At 41.2% G+C, this 17,232-nt stretch overlaps 1 long non-coding RNA gene across 1 annotated transcript in view; it reads right to left on the bottom strand.

The window, feature by feature from the left end:
• The window catches only part of LOC131409928 (uncharacterized), a 43,630-nt gene extending 27,217 nt beyond the window's left edge, over nt 1-16,413 (bottom strand). The window contains exons 1-2 of the long non-coding RNA XR_009221081.1: nt 16,188-16,413; nt 656-740 (exon numbers count right to left, since the gene is read on the bottom strand). This is a non-coding gene — a long non-coding RNA (uncharacterized LOC131409928). The remainder of the gene's footprint in view (nt 1-655; nt 741-16,187) is intronic.
• Between the last annotated feature and the right edge of the window lie 819 nt (nt 16,414-17,232).

Genomic DNA, 17,232 nt, shown 5'->3' with positions numbered 1-17,232 from the left:
AGCCTTGTCCTAACACAGAAACCTGATGACCATGTTAAACATGTTAGATCACTCTTCCACTCAAACCCTGCTTTCCATCTCACTCAGAGAAAAGCCAGTGACCTTTCAAGGCCTGATTACCTCTCAGACCTCAGATCCTCTCTTTGCTCACTCTTCTCCAGTCATACCAGCCTCCTTAATGTTTCTCAAACATACCAGACACTTGTTTGTTCCTTCTTCCTGGAATAGTTTTCTCCTAGATAGCTGAATAGCTCACTCCTTTGCCTCCATCAGATCTCCACTCAAATGGGAAATGGAGATGAGAGGCACAATTGGCTCTTGTGAACCAGCACCAGCAGACTACAGCACACGTCTGGGAGGCTGAGTAGCTTGCCGGAAGTCAATGTTACCTCTGTGAGATTTAAGGACCCATCCCTTCAAATGCCTAAAGGATTCTGATAGCACTAAAAAATCCACCATGGGAATAACAAATTATGTGTCCTTCCTCCAACGGACTTCTTCCCAGCAAAGCACAGAGAGGGTGACATGATTTGTCACACAGTCCTTTGGTTTGGGATGCGCAGGGTGAAACAGAGGGAAAGTGGAGAGAATGGGTAACCTTGAAGAAGACCTGCCCGTTCTGAGCAAATACCTAGGTAACAAGACAATCCTTTACCTCAGATGCACATAAGCTGTTCCATTCAAAAGCCCTGCTTGGCAGAAGGCAGTCCCCAGGTAAAGCAGCCAGTAGACCCACAAATCTGCAAAGGAAAATGAGAACAGGGTTAGAGGAGCAGATTTATCTAACCCTGTAATTGTAGAACTTACAATTCCAGGACAACTGTTCTCCCTTTGAAAGGATTAGAGAGGGAACATTTGCTTTTTGGGGAAGCATCTAAGATGATTTGAAGAAGGATTAAACATACCTTCCCAGCCCCAAATAACCTGCCAATATGAACCCAGAAATATGAATAAAGTTTGAAGGCAATAAAAGCCTTTCTAAAGTGCTAAAAATGTGCCAGATGCTGTGCAGACTATTTTACATAAATTAGTTCATTCACAATTAGTTCACATTCACAACAACTCTCAAATTAGATATTATTCTTCCCATTACGCACATGTGAGGACTGAGGCTAAGAGAGATTTGGTCAATTGGCTCAGGTCGGTGGTAAATGACAGCGGCAGGCCTATTCACCCCCAAAGCATTGTGCCTTCCACTATATCAGGTACTGACGACAAGTAAAACGGATGTGGGCAATGTCTCTTACAGAGGAGAAGGCTGAGGACGAGGCTGACTTTCCTGCTGAACACTTCTTTGTCCACCCAGACCAGCCTTCTCCATGGTTCTCTGGGCAGCCCTTCCATAAAGCGCTGCGGATCACGGCCACTAGAGGGCAGACGTGGCTGAAAAGTCACCAGCGCAATGAGGAACTCCATCCTGCCCATCTCCTCTCTAGGTCTTATTCAGACCAGGAATGGAAGAGGTACTCCTAGGTCTTCAGAATAAGTGGTAATAATGACCATGTACATTTCCACAGCCCTTCACAGTTCACAAGACCTTTCTAAATCACATTTCATTTCATCCTTGGCACAGCCTCATCAAGTAGTGCTTTTTATCATCTTTGCTTTACTGAAGCACTTATAAAATGAGACAGAGGCCAAATGATTTCACTATCCATATTTTTCTAGATTGCAGAGAATTGCTAGAACGGTGGAAAGAACTGATCCCTCAAGACAAATTGGTCTGACGGGTTAAGCAGCCCAAAGCCAGAGTGTAGACGCTTAGAGGGAACGGCCCTGTTTTGTTGGTCCTGGGCCCCTCGCAAACAAGTGCTCAAGAATTATTAATTAACTAAGTAAAGAAAAGAACCTATTGTATCAAGTTCACTACCTTCAAGATTTTACAAATAGGGCTCCTTGGCATTATTATCCCATTTTAAAAGCAACATATCTGAAACTCCGAGAGACTAACCTTAAACCACAAAGTTTTTCAGTGAAAAAAATGGGACTTAGACTAGGTGTTTACTTTCAGAACTCTTTTCACCATAATTACTAGACCCAGAACCCACAAAAAACTCGAAGTCAAAAGAGATACAACCTGACCGTCAGATTCCAGGGAGCTGGGTAAGTTCAGGCCGCCTGTCACTGACAGAAAGAGTCACCTATGGTGTGTCCGGCTCATTCAACTTGACCAGGGTTAGAGAAAGCCACTCACCTCACCCTGTTTACAGGGTCTTAGCAAGTTGAAGATAACAAGATATTGGAAGAACACTTTGAAGGCTTACTATTAAAAAGGAAAAGTTAAGGGCCGGCCCCATGGCAAAGCGGTTAAGTGCACACACTCCACTGCTGGCAGCACGGGTTCAGATCCCGGACATGCACTGATGCACCACTTGTCAGGCCATGCTGTGGTGGCACCCCACATAAAGTGGAGAAAGATCGGCACGGATGTTAGCTCAGGGCCAGTTTTCCTCAGCAAAAAGAGGAGGATTGGCACGGATGTTAGCTCAGGGCTGATCTTCCTAACGAAAAAAAAAGAAAAGAGAAAAAAGGAAAAGTTAAGAAAAACTGATTCTAACTAGGTCGTTAAGATGACCCACCACAGACTAGCTGGTAAGAACATCTACCGAGCTACATTGATGATATCTGAACTAAGACAATGGCAAACACTGGTTTGAAATCGTACTGGAGGAAAAGTGAGGAGGAGGAAAGTGTCGTAAAGAGCTTACTCAACTTAACGTTTCTTCAACCAAGTTCCAATATTTTTACTCCAGTAACTGTAGGAAGAGTCTTCAACCATACCTCCTAGCCATTCTTCTGCCCAACCAGCTTATTCTGTCTTGCTGAACTGTTGTTTGCTGCCTCTTCAGCTGATACTTCTTTTGAACTGTTTTATTCTAAACTCTGGCTTTACCCTGAGATACTGTCTCGTGAATGCCCTTAGCACCATATTCTACAACCGCAGCACCAAATCCACCCCACCCCCACTTCTAATCCAGACCCCAGAATCCTATGCTGTGTGGAACCCCAGTCCCACTTTTCAGTAAAACGGTTCCCACAGAAAGGGATCCATTTTCACTGCATTGATTCAATGTTATTCTACAAATATTGATTCAATTTCATTCACCAAGTGTTTATTATGCACATTCTATGTGCAAGAGTTGTGCTAGTTACAGGCAAGGATCCAAAGAACATTAAAATAAAAATGCATATATTCATAAAGTTTAATAATCTATTGGAAATGGGAACAGATTAGGGCAAGATAACCTTAATGTATGATGAAACAGGTTGAATTTCATCATAAGTAGAAAATGCTATAGGTGTCCAGAGGAGGAAGAGTTTACAATCAAATTAGAAGGATCTGGGGAATCTTTGTAAAGGAGTTGGCATTTAATAAGCATTAAAAATGATCAAAAAGAAGGGTGTTCCAAGAGAAGAATCAACACCCTCAAGAACATGTACAGAGAAAGCACTGAAAGTCTGTCTGGATTTGTGGAATGGCCCAGCATGGCTGAAGAATGGAGAAATGGGATTCTGGAAAGGGTGGACGGGGCAGTCAGCCCATGGCTTCCTGAGATTCAGAAAGGGGACAAATGAAACTAGCCTTCTCAAACGAAGGGTACAATGTGTTCTGACACATCAAGTATTGAGCAATGTTTAAACCGTAACATTTCCACTGGGCAAACTTGTGCTGGATGGAGCACCTGGGTCCTGTGAGATTTGCTTCATTAACGTTTGCTTGGAACAACTCTTAATGTCCCCCACCACAGTCCATTAAGCTCTTTCCCTCTGCTCCAACACGTCATAAAACTGCCACCTTTTCTTCCAAACCTTGACTCACTTCCTAGAAGAGAGGTAGTAATTTCACCTTTAATAACTAAATATATCATCCCCAGCTGTCTCTCAGAGCTCACCTCCCACTCTCCCCAAAGCCTCCAGACTGCCCATCCTCCACCCCTATCAGACATTTTGCTCATTCTTTGTGTTAAGCTGTGATTATTAAGAATTGGTTATGCCCGTTTCCATCACCACAGTGCTGCCTGTCTCAGATAGTGAGGTCTGCGCACTGTGGTTTTCCATACAGCAGGGATCACTGCTACTGTGTGGCTGGAAACAGAGCTCAGGAACAACTCCAAGGCCCAGCCTGGTACTCCATTAAGTGCATGATAGATGCATTTTATGGTTAAAACCTAACATGCTGATAGAAATCTGAACCTCAATTCACAAACTTTTGAGAAATAGCTCAGGAGAGATCTGAGATGTGGCACCCAGTGACGGATTCATTCATTGGTGGTTTGCTGTTAATTCCCTGGCCCTAGTCAAGTGACAAGACTTTGGGCGAGATGAGAATTTGCTACTTCTTTGGATGTCTCTCCTACAGGGACTGAAGATACATCAGTGAGACAATTACAGATGGCTTTCTCCAGGTTGGTGATCATCCAGCATTCCCAGGGCAAAGATGAGAACGCTGAAGAGACACGGCCCTTCTATCTGTGTCCATTTCCATAGAATGTATTGTGAAGCTGTTCGAAATAGCCAGGAAACCTTATTGATTAAAGCTGAAATAATTTTCAAAAAGTATCCATTGATTTAAAATTCAGAATCTTTTGGAAGGGCACAGAACTGAGATGTACTTCTACGTCATCTGTAGGTGGAGAAAAGACTTTATAAGTAAGCAACTTTGATCAGTGTATTTTCCCTCCTTTTCCATCTCTATGAATTATTGTCCTTCATTTTGCATACATATATTTTTCTTCCCATACAATTGACTGATCTGATTATCAGTCAAACATTTCAGAATTAATTAAAAGATATATTGACTTTGGTGCTAAAAGTAATAGAAGAACAAAGAGAGATTCTAAACATTGTGACAGTGTGTAGAAGTGGGGCGGGATTCTAAGACTTTTGCTCTGGATGTGTAATTTGCACCATTCTTTAGAAATCACAATACTAAGAAGTTCATGACCAAAATATGGATATAGAAATATGGTGACAACATAAAGACTTCAGGAAATTTAAGAAGCATGCATGAGTGTCCACGTACATTCTTTTTCCTATAATTAACCTTACAAATTAAACCGTCCACACCTTAAACGGGCATTTCATTTTACTTTCACCAAACATTCCTTCGCTCCTCAAGCGATTTGCCTTTATTTGTGCAGTCCAACATAAGTTCAAGCATTAGCCATTGTCAAGTAATGTGTTTTAACACACACATATGCACATAACAATTCCTTATCTGTATGGCCATGTATCCATAAATGCAAACTGGAGGCATGAGAAGGAAGGATTTAGTCACTCCCAGGTTGGGTTAACGTATTTGTATGGTCTCATGATGAGCCTGAAGCCAGACATGCTAGGCCTGCCTGTCCTCAAGCCACAAGAACTCGTAAAGACCAGACCTGTGAAACATGTCCAAGCCACCTGCATTTGTTTAAACCATTCAGCTGTCAGCATGTGCCCTGTTCAGTTTCTTCTCATGGGTCCCTACACTCCAGGCTTTGCACACCGCATTTTGTCCTGTTAAGTCTATTCCAAAACCACTCAGTTAACATACTAAAACAAACACAGCCAAGTTAGGCATTCCTTTGGCTACACTTTTTTTGTCCTTGCATCCCAACCTACAAAGACAGCAGTTGCCAGGAACTACCAAACTCTGGCCTTGAAAAGCCTAGGGTCTGGTCTTGAATCAAAGACTCTTATTTATTGGATGTTTGTGAGCATCCTGGAGCTAATCACAAGAAATTGTTTTAAAGAACCATTCTCTAAGGAGAAATCAATTTACAGAGAGTGAAGACTCCCACTATCATGGCTTCTCACTGCCCACAGGACACATCCTGCCTCTTTGGCTCTTTATCCTGGCATTCAAGGCCCTCCTACTCAGGCCTTGCTGCCTTCCTAGTCCCTTTCCACAACCACTCCAACATGAGCTTTTTGCTGCCTGCTCTGTGACTTTGCCGATGTCTTGCTCTGTGCCTGGAGTGTACCTTCCTCCTGACTTGTCCAAATGCCATTCCACCTCCATGCAAGCTGTTCCTCATCCCCTCTAAAATCTTCCCACACCACTTAGGTTTACCTCTCTTCTCTGAATTCAGATCCTTATTTATCCATACTGTTTATTTCCCAAATGTCATGTACTTCATTACAACTTTGCTGTGTCTTATCATTACCTTCTCATATTATTGACTTGTCATGACCTTTCTTCTCAACTAGACCATAAGTTTCTTAAAGCACGGGCCCTGTTCTCTACATCTTTGTTTCCCAGTGTTCCCTAACATAGCTCACAGTAGGGACTCAATACATATTTGTTGATAACGTAAAAGGACAAAATAACTCAAGAACTTCTAGAAGCCTTATCCTCATGAGAGACTGAAAATAAATATATATGTATTCAGTGATGCCAACTCTCTGGAGAAGCAGAAAAAAGCCAGCTCTCCTAATGGCGTGAGTGTCATTTGCAGGCTCCAGCCCTTCTTCTCCCCTTGGCCTCTGACCACACCTAAAAGAGACCCAGGCTAAGAGACTCTCTAAGCAGCCCCCGCTCTGCCTTCTGCCCTCTTTCCACTCCCTACTCTAGACATCCTATCTAGGTCAACAATTTAACCTTTGATCTTTCACTGTCTTCTGTTTTCCTCCACATTAGAATCCATCAGCTCCGGCAATGATCAAATCCCCCCCGCCACAAGTCTGTTTTCCCTCCATCCCTGCATGGGATACATGATACGTTGTCCCTCTAGTTATCCATCCTCTCCACTATTGTCATCCTTGTAATGCTTTGTACCTCTCCCACTCAGCCCCCTCCCTCCCAAACCTCTACACTCTACCCTCTTGTTCTCTCCATTATCTACGAACTCTCTTTGTCTTCAGACCTCTCTTTGAACCTCCTCCCCCTGTCCCCACCTTAACCATCACTAGCTCTCTCTTGAAGGCACCAGTTCTCCTACTGTCCCAGGAAGCTGCTCACTTTCCCATTCCCTTGTTAAATGAGATATGATATACACAATACTCAGCCCATAGCTTGGTACCCAGTAAGGCTCTCTGGCTCAGAGATGCTTTGTCTTGTCCCCATCCACCAGCCCCACTTCTTTTCACTTCCCACCCTCTGCAATTTAAATTTCATGGTGTAGTGTCTCCATCCCACTCTTGCCCAAAACCTAAACTCTCTTGTCCGTCTTCCATTTTTTCTGATCTGCCTGGACAAATCTCATCCCTGGATGGTACCAATTCTGCTTTCTCGGAGCAGGTAAGCCCTAGACTCAACTTGCTAATGTTTATACAGGAGTTTTTTCATGCATTTCATAAGATAGATTATTCTGAAGTTTTCGTTCGGTGATACATTATTCAAAGCAATAAGTATTTACAGAGTGCCTGATTTGCTCCAAACTCTGATAGCAGTGAAGATACTGACATGTCCATAGGCTTCTTGAAGACTAAAACTACAGCTGTAGGTCTGTAAAATAAATTGGGAAGATTTTTCTCTTTACATGTTGTTGAAGAGTTTTAACAGCATGAGAATTAACCCATCCCTTAAAAGTTTGATAATGATTAATGTTGATTGATTTTACTGTAGAGTTTTGTCCTTTGAAAATGAGAATCATTAAGAAATTGAAGTTATTTAAATTGACACAGATTCAGTAATAGAACTAGGAAGGAACACTTGATCTTGAGTGTGTCTTTGGTTTCTGGACTGTTCTTCAACTCTTTACTGTTGGTCAAGACAGCATCTTCTGAGCCTTTGGTATTGAATTGCCTGGTTGCAGACTATACATGAAAACAATTATTTAAGAGATTTCGGAGTGACTTACCTGGGCACAGAACTCCATTTTCCTCTTCTCAAGACTGTAACACACAAACTTTGCCTGAGTTTCCAGCCTGCTGGCCTGCCCTATAAATTTAAAACTTGCCAGCCCCTACAATTATATGAGCCAATTTCTTAAAATAAATCTCCTTATATATATAAAATACAAATACATATATATCCTCTTGGTTCTATTGTGGAGAACCCTGACTGATACATATATCCCAAAGTTGGCTACATTTATGATGGTCCCTTACTCTCCAGAGACCATGGTCTGTTATGATTTTCCTTCCTTTGAAATCCTAGGTGACACAACCCATCATTTAATAGCTAAAGTTTGATAAGCACTTAAGAGTATCTAAACCCTCAGGTGCTTTCAAACAATAAACACATGCAGTGTTTGGAGATTATTAAAGAAAAAAGTAATAAGACCTGGGAAAATGTTCACAAAATTATATAAAATTTTTTAAATCAATACAAAATCTAAAAATACTTGATGCATCATGCCCAGTGCACTGGTTCTTTTGGTTCTGATTTTTCTTAAACTTCATTCCAATTAGGTATGATCCCAATTTTGATTTTTTTATAAAGTCAAAAAGAAAACTGGGGTAAAAAAGGACATTGCTAATCTCCTTGAGATGGAATTACATATGGAATGTTTAACTTTTATTTACAATGCACATGTATTGCTCTTAAAATAGGAAAAAATAAAGATTCTGAAAAATAGAAATACTTGTTTTTATAGTATGCAATTAAAGCAGAGTTGGAAGTTTTGGATAATGTGGATGAAATTAAAGAAATATTGAAAAACATTAAGAAGTTGAGAACTCAAGGGTATAGGAATATAAGTCAATTCCATAACATCATGAACAAATATATATGCAGGGCAGGCAGAGGCACAGGAGTACAGATAATAGGATTAACCATCACATCATGAGAGGAAACAAGCAATTGAACTTCCTGGGAGAGCCAAGACCAAAGGTCTGAACACTAGGGAATGGAATATGGCACTATAACTAAAAAGTAAGGCTGCTAATTGAGGCCCAGGGCTGTGGAGCATCAGCACTGCGTCAGCTCATCAGCCCAGCTGGGAACATCCCAAATGAAATATAAGGATGAAGTGAGGAGCAAGTGAACAAGCAAGTGAACAAGAAGAAAAGATTTGGGAACAAAATTCCATCCAGAGAAACTGAATGGTAAGAGAACTAAGAAAAGTGACTCATCTCTCATGCTGACTTTTTTTAAAAAAGGAGTAAGTGTCCATAATAAGTTAAATTGAATTGTGTTGAATCTGAAAACACAACAACAAAAGATGAGAAAGATATTCAGAAATACAGAAACTTTGAGAAACTTTATCAATCAAATGCCACCCATGAAAAGAAATCTTTCTGGAAAAAAATCCCTTCACCAAATCATGTAAAGGCTTTATGAGTTTTTCAGAAGAAAGGCACCCTAGAAATTTAAGTTATTTTTATTGCTTTTATTGAAAAGGCCATTTCTCTGCTTTAAAGCTGAATTCTTTGATGCAAGTTCTGTAGCTTTGGGGTGAATCTGAATGCAGTTTTCAGAGCAGCAAGAAAAATCATACAGTGTTGAGATGCCAAGCTTCCTCCAAGAAATCTTTTGAAAATAACTGATAAAGAAGCTTAGGGTTCCTCTGAAGTCTTGTGAGGTATGGCATTCAAAGAAGGCGTGGTTTGGAACAACACTTTCCTGTGATTATATACTGTTGAATTCTAAAGTGCAATGTAGCAATATAAGAGCAAAATATATTCATTTTTAACTCATTGTGGACAAAATGCATAGATGCATTTCAGGCTCAGGAGGTGGACCTGGATGTGCCAGACAGGTTATCTTATTGACTGATCTTAATGATCGTTATCAATACCATGGCCATCAGTAATTAGGGAGGGAAAGGATTGCACCAGCCATGTCAGGCATTTGGCAAAGACATATCAAATACCAGGAGGCAGGAATGAGATAGAGCAGAAACAACTACAACAAAAGTACTCATGAGACCAAGAGATTTAAACTGGCCTATGATCTACATAGTTGCACACAGTAACCATACCAGACTCCTCCAATAAAAGAAAAAATTGTGTAGCTTTTGGAGTTTGGGCATTTTGTGGATTGTTGGTTTTGGGGATTTCATTTCTGCTTTGTAAATGAGTTGAACTCTAAAACTTCTCCCAAATACTAAAAGTCATTCATTTAACAATAATAATAATAGTCAACACATACCATGCTTTTTATATATCAGGCATTGTAATTGACAGATGCTATCCCACCACAACCGTTTAGGATAGGGGATTGTTTTCATCCCCATTTTGCAGAAGAGAAAACTGAGTCACAGAAAGGTTAATTTGCCCAATGTTATACAACTATTCAATGACAGAACTCAAATTCAAACCCAGTTAATCCAGCTAAAAAGTCAAGAACTTTAGCTTACTATACCACACACTGCACCTTATATTTTTATTGAGGATCTATTATGGACATGGCACTTGGCTAGTTTCTGTAGATTATGTGAAGTATAAGATAGGATTTTTTTTAATTTTTAGTAAATAATATTCAGTATTTTTCTACCTTCCAAAAGCCCATGCAGGTGTATACCTAGCAGTTTGCCACATAGCCTTTGGTGCCATCTCTACTGAAAATCCCCAAGGCAGTGAAAATAGTTCACTGGCAGAGAAGAGCTGATAATATGACACCTAAATCTCATCCACCCCCGGGGTAATGTATGGATCAGATGGAGCAAACAAATGGCTCAGGGGCAGCTCTCTGCACGGGAGGCCTATGCTACAAGGCCTACCACATCTGTGATGTCAACAATGAGAGAGCTCCCCAAGCAGCCACGCTTAGCGCACTCCACCACCTCCAAGAGACCAACACCAGAAAAGTGCCCTGTTAAGGCCGAGACTCATCTGGGTTGCCTTTGGATTCTCTTTTGCTATAACTAAAGTCTTATAATAATCCAGGATATAGAAGCAACCTAAGTGTCCATCAATAGAAGAATGGATAAAGAAGATGTGGTGTGTATATATATATATACACACACACAATGGAACATTATTCAGCCATAAAAAAGAATGAAATTGTGCCATTGGTGACAACATGGATGGCCCTAGAGGGTATTATGCTAAGTGAAATAAGTCAGACAGAGAAAGACAATTACTGTATGACTTCACTTATATGTAGAATCTAAAAAACAAAACAAACAAACAACACAAAACAGAAACAGATTCATAGATACAGAAAACAAACTGGTAGTTGCCAGAGGGAAGGATGGTTGGGGGGCAGGCAAAATAAGTAAAGAGGATTAAAAGACACAAACTTCTAGTTATAAAATAAATAGGTCATGGGGATGTAATGTACAGCATAGAGAATATAGTCAATAATACTGTAATAACTTTGTAGGTGACAGATGGTAACTAGACTTATCATGATAATCATTTCGTAATGTATATAAGTATTGAACCACTGTGATGTACACCTGAAATTAATATGATATTGCATGTCAATTGTACTTCAATAAAAATATAATTAAAAAATAATATACATGTGCTCCTTAGCACTGCCCTGTATGGCACTGACTTGTTATAATACTATCAGAAATATTTTTACTAAAAATATTTAGACACTATATAAATCCAAAATAGTGAGGAAGAGTAAAATTGTAAGTGTGAAGCATATGAAATTACCAATATTCAAGCTTTGTGACCTACAAAAAAATGTTTTCTTATATAGAATGGATACAGTAAATAAAGTACTATCATAAGCTCTCAGCCAATGGACCAACTTCTCATAGGGTGCTTTGCTCAATCAGAATGAAGTTCAACATTGTATGGTCTCTCTCTCATCATATATTCTTGGGGTTCAATATTGACTCACAAATAAAAAGGGTGCACAGGGGACAGTGACTCAGGTGCTGCAAAGCATCATGGAAGAGGTAGAGAGTGATGCTGAAGTGCAGGCTTGGTGGCTAGTGGCCCTCCCAAGAAAAGGTCAAAGAAGCACAGGGTGAAAATCAGCTGCCATGTAGGGAGTGGTGCAAGACCTAAGACATTATGAATAGCATCATAAGCCTCATCATTGCACTGGAAGAATAAAACAAACGGAGAGGGGCTGGCCCCATGGCGTAGCGGTTAAGTGTGCGCACCCCACTGCTGGTGGCCCGGGTTCGGATCCCGGGCGCGCACCGGCGCACCACTTGTCAGGCCATGCTGTGGCAGCCTCCCACATAAAGTGGAGGAAGATGGGCACAGATGTTAGCCCAGGGCCAGTCTTCCTCAGCAAAAAGAGGAGGATTGGCATGGACGTTAGCTCAGGGCTAATCTTCCTCACAAAAAAACAAAAAACACGGAGATATGTCACAACTTCAGGAGATATGACAAGAACAAGTGACTGTCAAGATTGCTTCTTCACAGGGATTATCCTCTGGCAGCCTGTGTTTCCAGAAAGCATCTCTATATTAAAGGGATATGATTAAATGATAATGATAGGTCAATACTTCCTGAGGACTATGATAGGAAGGCACTATGCTAACGGCCTTGCATGTATGTATCAGTCAAGGTTCCCCAGAGCAGCAGAACCAGTGGGATATACACATACAGAACGTTGAGAGTTACTGCAAGGAATTGCCTTACACAGCGGTGAGGCTGGCAAGTTCAAAATCCATAGGACAGACCAGCAGGCTCAAAACTCTCAGGCAGGAGCTGATGCTGCCATCTTGACAGAGAATTTCTTCCTCTTCAAGAAACCTCAGTTTTGCTCTTGAGGCTTTCCAACTGATTGGATAATACTAATGCAGATTATAGAGGATAATATCCTTTACTTAACATCAACTGACTGTAGATGTTAACCCCATCTACAAAATACTTTCCAAGCAACACCTAGATTCGTGTTTGATTGAATAACTGGGTACTACAGTCTAGCCAAGTTGACAGGTAAAACTAATCATCATATATGCCACTTTTTCTTCATGAAAAATCTATGAGGAAAGTACCCATTATCCCCATTTTACACATAAAGAAACAGAGGCTCAAGAAGGTAAAGAACTTGTTCAAGATCACAGTTTGTAAGGATGGAGCCATGCTTTGAAACCAGGGAGTTTGACTTCAGAGCCTGTGAATTTAGCCACTGAGTTCTTCTGTCTCACCAAGCAGCAAGGATTTTCTGATAAGGATGCTCTCATTTGGGAGTTGAGTAGGGAAAAGCCAGCAAGAGGTAAAGCCAAGAGGAGCTCAGCGTTAGCTCTTGTGCGTTGGAGAATCATAAGCTTTCCATTGTTGTAGGCTCCACAGCCATCCCACCATGCAATGAACACAAATTGATGACTTATTAAGTGAGCCACTCTGTAAATAGAGTGAAGGTTACAACACAGTGGATACGGGAAGTACTAGCTTATATGAAAAATAAAATCAGATGAAATTGGATTACACATTAAGACAGAAATCAGAAGGATGAATGAAAAAGTCCTTCTTTCTGCCATTCCAAATAGACTCCTTCCAAATTTCCACTTCAACCAGAATGGCAGCATTAGCAGCAGATGGGAAAGCTGCCCCCACATAGCCATGACAATGTGGACATAGAAGGATATGGGTTTGGGGACTCCAGGGAAGGTAGGTTGACAGCTAGTTGGGGTGAGATTTTATAGTTGCCAGAGGCCCCTCCCTCACCTCTCAAACAAATGTGTCTCTACTATTGTCAACTTCCCTTTGCCATACTCCATGATGACACTTGCAAAACTCTTCCATGTCCCTAAAGCTGTCAGCTCTGCTTGCAGATATTTTAGCAGAAGACTTTGTTCCCACTTTAGGAGAAAAATAGAGGCCAGCAGAGATAACCTTCCTAAACATCTCTTTACACCACCACCAAACATAGATCTGTACCAATGCTCCCCGGATTCCTCTGCAAGACCACCCCTTGTCTTGTGCTCTGGACTCTGGATATCACCGGCAACCATCATCTCTAGAGCTTGCCCCATCAGTCGGCACTTTCCTTTCCCTTGTTTATATTTTCAGTCTTCTTAGTTTTTCCTTTTCCCTCTGCCTACAAGTAGAATAAATGCTTCCACCATTCTAAAAAAATACCTTACTTCTAGATAATTATAAAAAACATAAATGGACTAAAATGCTTGACAAATGGGAAAGTTTGGTCAGAGCAGATGGGATTTAAAAACGACAGCTATATTCTTATTTCAAAAGACATATCTTAAATACAAGGATATGGAGAGATCAAAAGTAAAAGGACAGAAAAAAGATATTCCTTCCAAACTCTAAGCAAAAGATAGTGAATATCAGATAAAGAAAACTTTAAGACAAATAATATTACTAGAGATGAAGGAAGTTGCATAGTGATAAAAATTTCAATTTACCAGGAAGATATAAAAAATTCTAAATCTGTATATGCTTAAATATACAATTCTAAATTTGTATATTCCTCTAAGGTAGCAAAAACTTGACAAAAGTAAAAGAACTATATAATAATAACGTAATGTGGGTTTTAACACACTTCCATCTGTAACAGTAACTTATAGAACAAGCATACACACGCACACACACACCAAAAAATAGTAAGATTTCAGATGGTTTCATCAACATGATCTAACTGACATATGAATAAATGGGCCTATCACACGTATATACCCAGAGACATTTACAAGAATCTTAATAGCAGTACTATTTATAATTGTCAAAAATTGGGACCAACCCAATGATATCAAGGCAGATTGAATAAATGAATTGTAATATTAAAAAAAACTTTTCTATTTTCCTATCTGCCAATTTTAAGTAAAAATATTTTTGGAAAAAATACTAGCTCTATTTCCTCACTTCCATTGCACTACTCAATCTTAAGCAATATTTCCAGTCCCCATCTTGCCATAGAAATTGTTCTGGTCAGGGCAGCAATTACAAAACTCTATTAGTATCTTGTTTCTTATTCCTATTCTACTAGGTGGGCTTCTCAGCATCATCTAACACTGATGGTCACTCTCCTCAACCTGCAAATCTCTTCTTTCGTAATTTATTGATTTCTGTCTTGGTTCTCTTCCTGTTGTTAACTTTTTTTTTCAGTGTCTTTCACAGCCTCTTGTTCTGTCATTGCAGGTTCGTCTCTGCTCATGCTGGGCGACGGTAATTAGTCTCATGGCTTCAGCACCATCTTTGTGCTGAGGCAGTAGGGGCACGGATGTGGTTGAGCATGGACCAGATGACAAGCTAAGTCTGTGAATCAAAGTCTCTAACCTCAACCTTTCTTCTGAGCTTTAATCAGAAGGGCACTAAAAATAAACTTGACCCAGGTCATAACTGTGTGGTGAGCCCATTTTGCATCCCTCCACTTTCATAAACTGATGAAAGCCCATCTCCAGTTGATGCAATTCTCAGATTTGCTTGGCCATGGTTTTCTGCCTGGCGCTACGATGACCCTTTCAGGAAGATCACTCGGCACCAAGGGCTTCCTGTTGGTACAGAGAGGAGATGTCCATCTTTATTAGAGAGAGGCTCACTGAGCTCGGTCCCTGCCCTCGTGATGGAGACTGGTTTGTCCTTCATGGGCTGCCCTGCAGTTGGCCCTGCTGCTGTAAGCAGCTGCTCCTAATCTCCCACGTTGCCATAGGCAGAAGCAAACCGTGCCTCATCTCACGCCTCCACCCTCACACTGCAGCGCTCTCCCTTCCTGCCCTTGCACTTTCCTGTCGCTGCTAAAGTGCAGGTGTCAGCGGCTTAATAAGCTGCCCCCCACCCACCCCACTGGTTTTCCAGGATGGGTGTTTGAGGCTGCAGGTTGTACAGAGGCAGGCACAAAATGTTTCCAGCTCATGCCCTTTCACTGGCTCAATGCCACTGCTCTTGTGGCAAAATAACCCAGAAATGTGGAGGACTTAACACCCCAGTGGTGGAGAAAGGGGGAGGCTTCAGCCAGTGAGCAACAGGAGACAGAAAGGAGCCAACAGATGTTCTTCGCCCTTCCTCCTCCATGAGAGACTGCTCTAGGAGCCCGTGTTTCCATATGCCCTCCCTGGAGGTGTCCTGTGTGACAGAGCAACCAGGGTTTCCTGGTCAAGTCTGGACAGCTTGGAATATACTCCTTTCTGCTTGCTTTCTCCTTCCCCTACCTCACTTACCTGGTTCCTTCACTTTTGCTTCTCTGGACTGCACCCCCTCAACAAAGCTTTAGCACATAAGTTTTGACTTAGGCTCAGTTTTATAGGGGAACCAGGCTAAAATATTCACCATAAAAAGGAAAGGGAGCACGATCCTCTCGATTCCCTACTAAGTGCCTGTGTTTTTGCTAAGTGATTTACATTTGTTATCTCTTTTAATCCTCCCAGCGAACTATTCAATCAGTATTATTTTTCCCTTATTACAGTGAGGAACCGACGCTCATTGAGGCTTAAGTAACTTACCAAAGATGGTGCAGCTGGAAGTGACAGAGCTAAGATGCTAACTCCAGTGTGTCCTGCTTCAGAGCCAGTATTCCTCCCACTGCTCCTCGCTGTCTCCACTATCAGGACGTTGGGGGCCCAGCGTTTCTATGAAGGTTCCATGTGGTACTTCATTTGTAGAGTTTTAAGAAGCTTTAAGGATGATTCAATGAAGAACACTTTAAATATCCAAGCAGAGTATGATCAGAGAGTCCTAAAATGACAAGATGAGCAATCTATAAAAGCAGATGGTTAAACCACCATTGTTATTTGACATATAGATATCACTGTAGTCATTTCTAAATGGAGTCACTGATGAGCCAACTAAAGGTCATGAAAGTAGCTGCTACAGGAGTGACAGCATGAAGGGTTGGGAGGAGGCACAGAGAACCACGAAGAGAAACGAGGGAGAGAAGCTTCCCCTCCTCCCCAAGCCCAGCGCAGTGCTCCATCCGCAGTGTGGAAACACTTGGCTAAGTTCATCTAGATCATCCAGATCTGTCTGTTCTCCCCATAAAGACCTTTGGGAACAAAGAGTGCAAGGCTTTAGCTAGAAAATTAATCTTGAAACAAAATAGAGGGATCCTGCCTGCCAGAGGCTGAAATGGGAAGGATTTCCTCATCCCGCACAGAGTGTTACTGGCAGAGTTCTACCTGTGTCCAGAGGTTTAGGCCAGGATCGCACTTTGGAAATTGGAAAAAGATCAAATTTAGACCCTGGTACGTCACTCAGTTAGCATCTCTCCAGGTCATGGATTATGAAGTGAATCTTTTCACTCTGTGTCCCTCATGTAGGAGGGAGATGTCTTTTGTGTGATAAAAAAAGTCAGATTGTTTACAGAGTTAATCATTTTCTTATGATCCTATAAAGTGCTGAAGGGTTGGCCCCTTGAAGATGGCTATTAATTCATAAATGCATACTTATAAAACCAGGTGGATTTGTGTATATGTGAAGAAAGCATTAATACTACCTGCCCGACATCAAAACTCTTGCCTTTGAACTTGATAAGCATCCCAGAGGTCTGCA

This window comes from Diceros bicornis, chromosome 9, assembly GCF_020826845.1.
Source record: "Diceros bicornis minor isolate mBicDic1 chromosome 9, mDicBic1.mat.cur, whole genome shotgun sequence".
Classification (NCBI taxonomy): Eukaryota; Metazoa; Chordata; class Mammalia; order Perissodactyla; family Rhinocerotidae; genus Diceros; species Diceros bicornis.
Note: the sequence above shows the minus strand (reverse complement) of the source record. Positions and strands in the feature narration are given on the sequence as shown.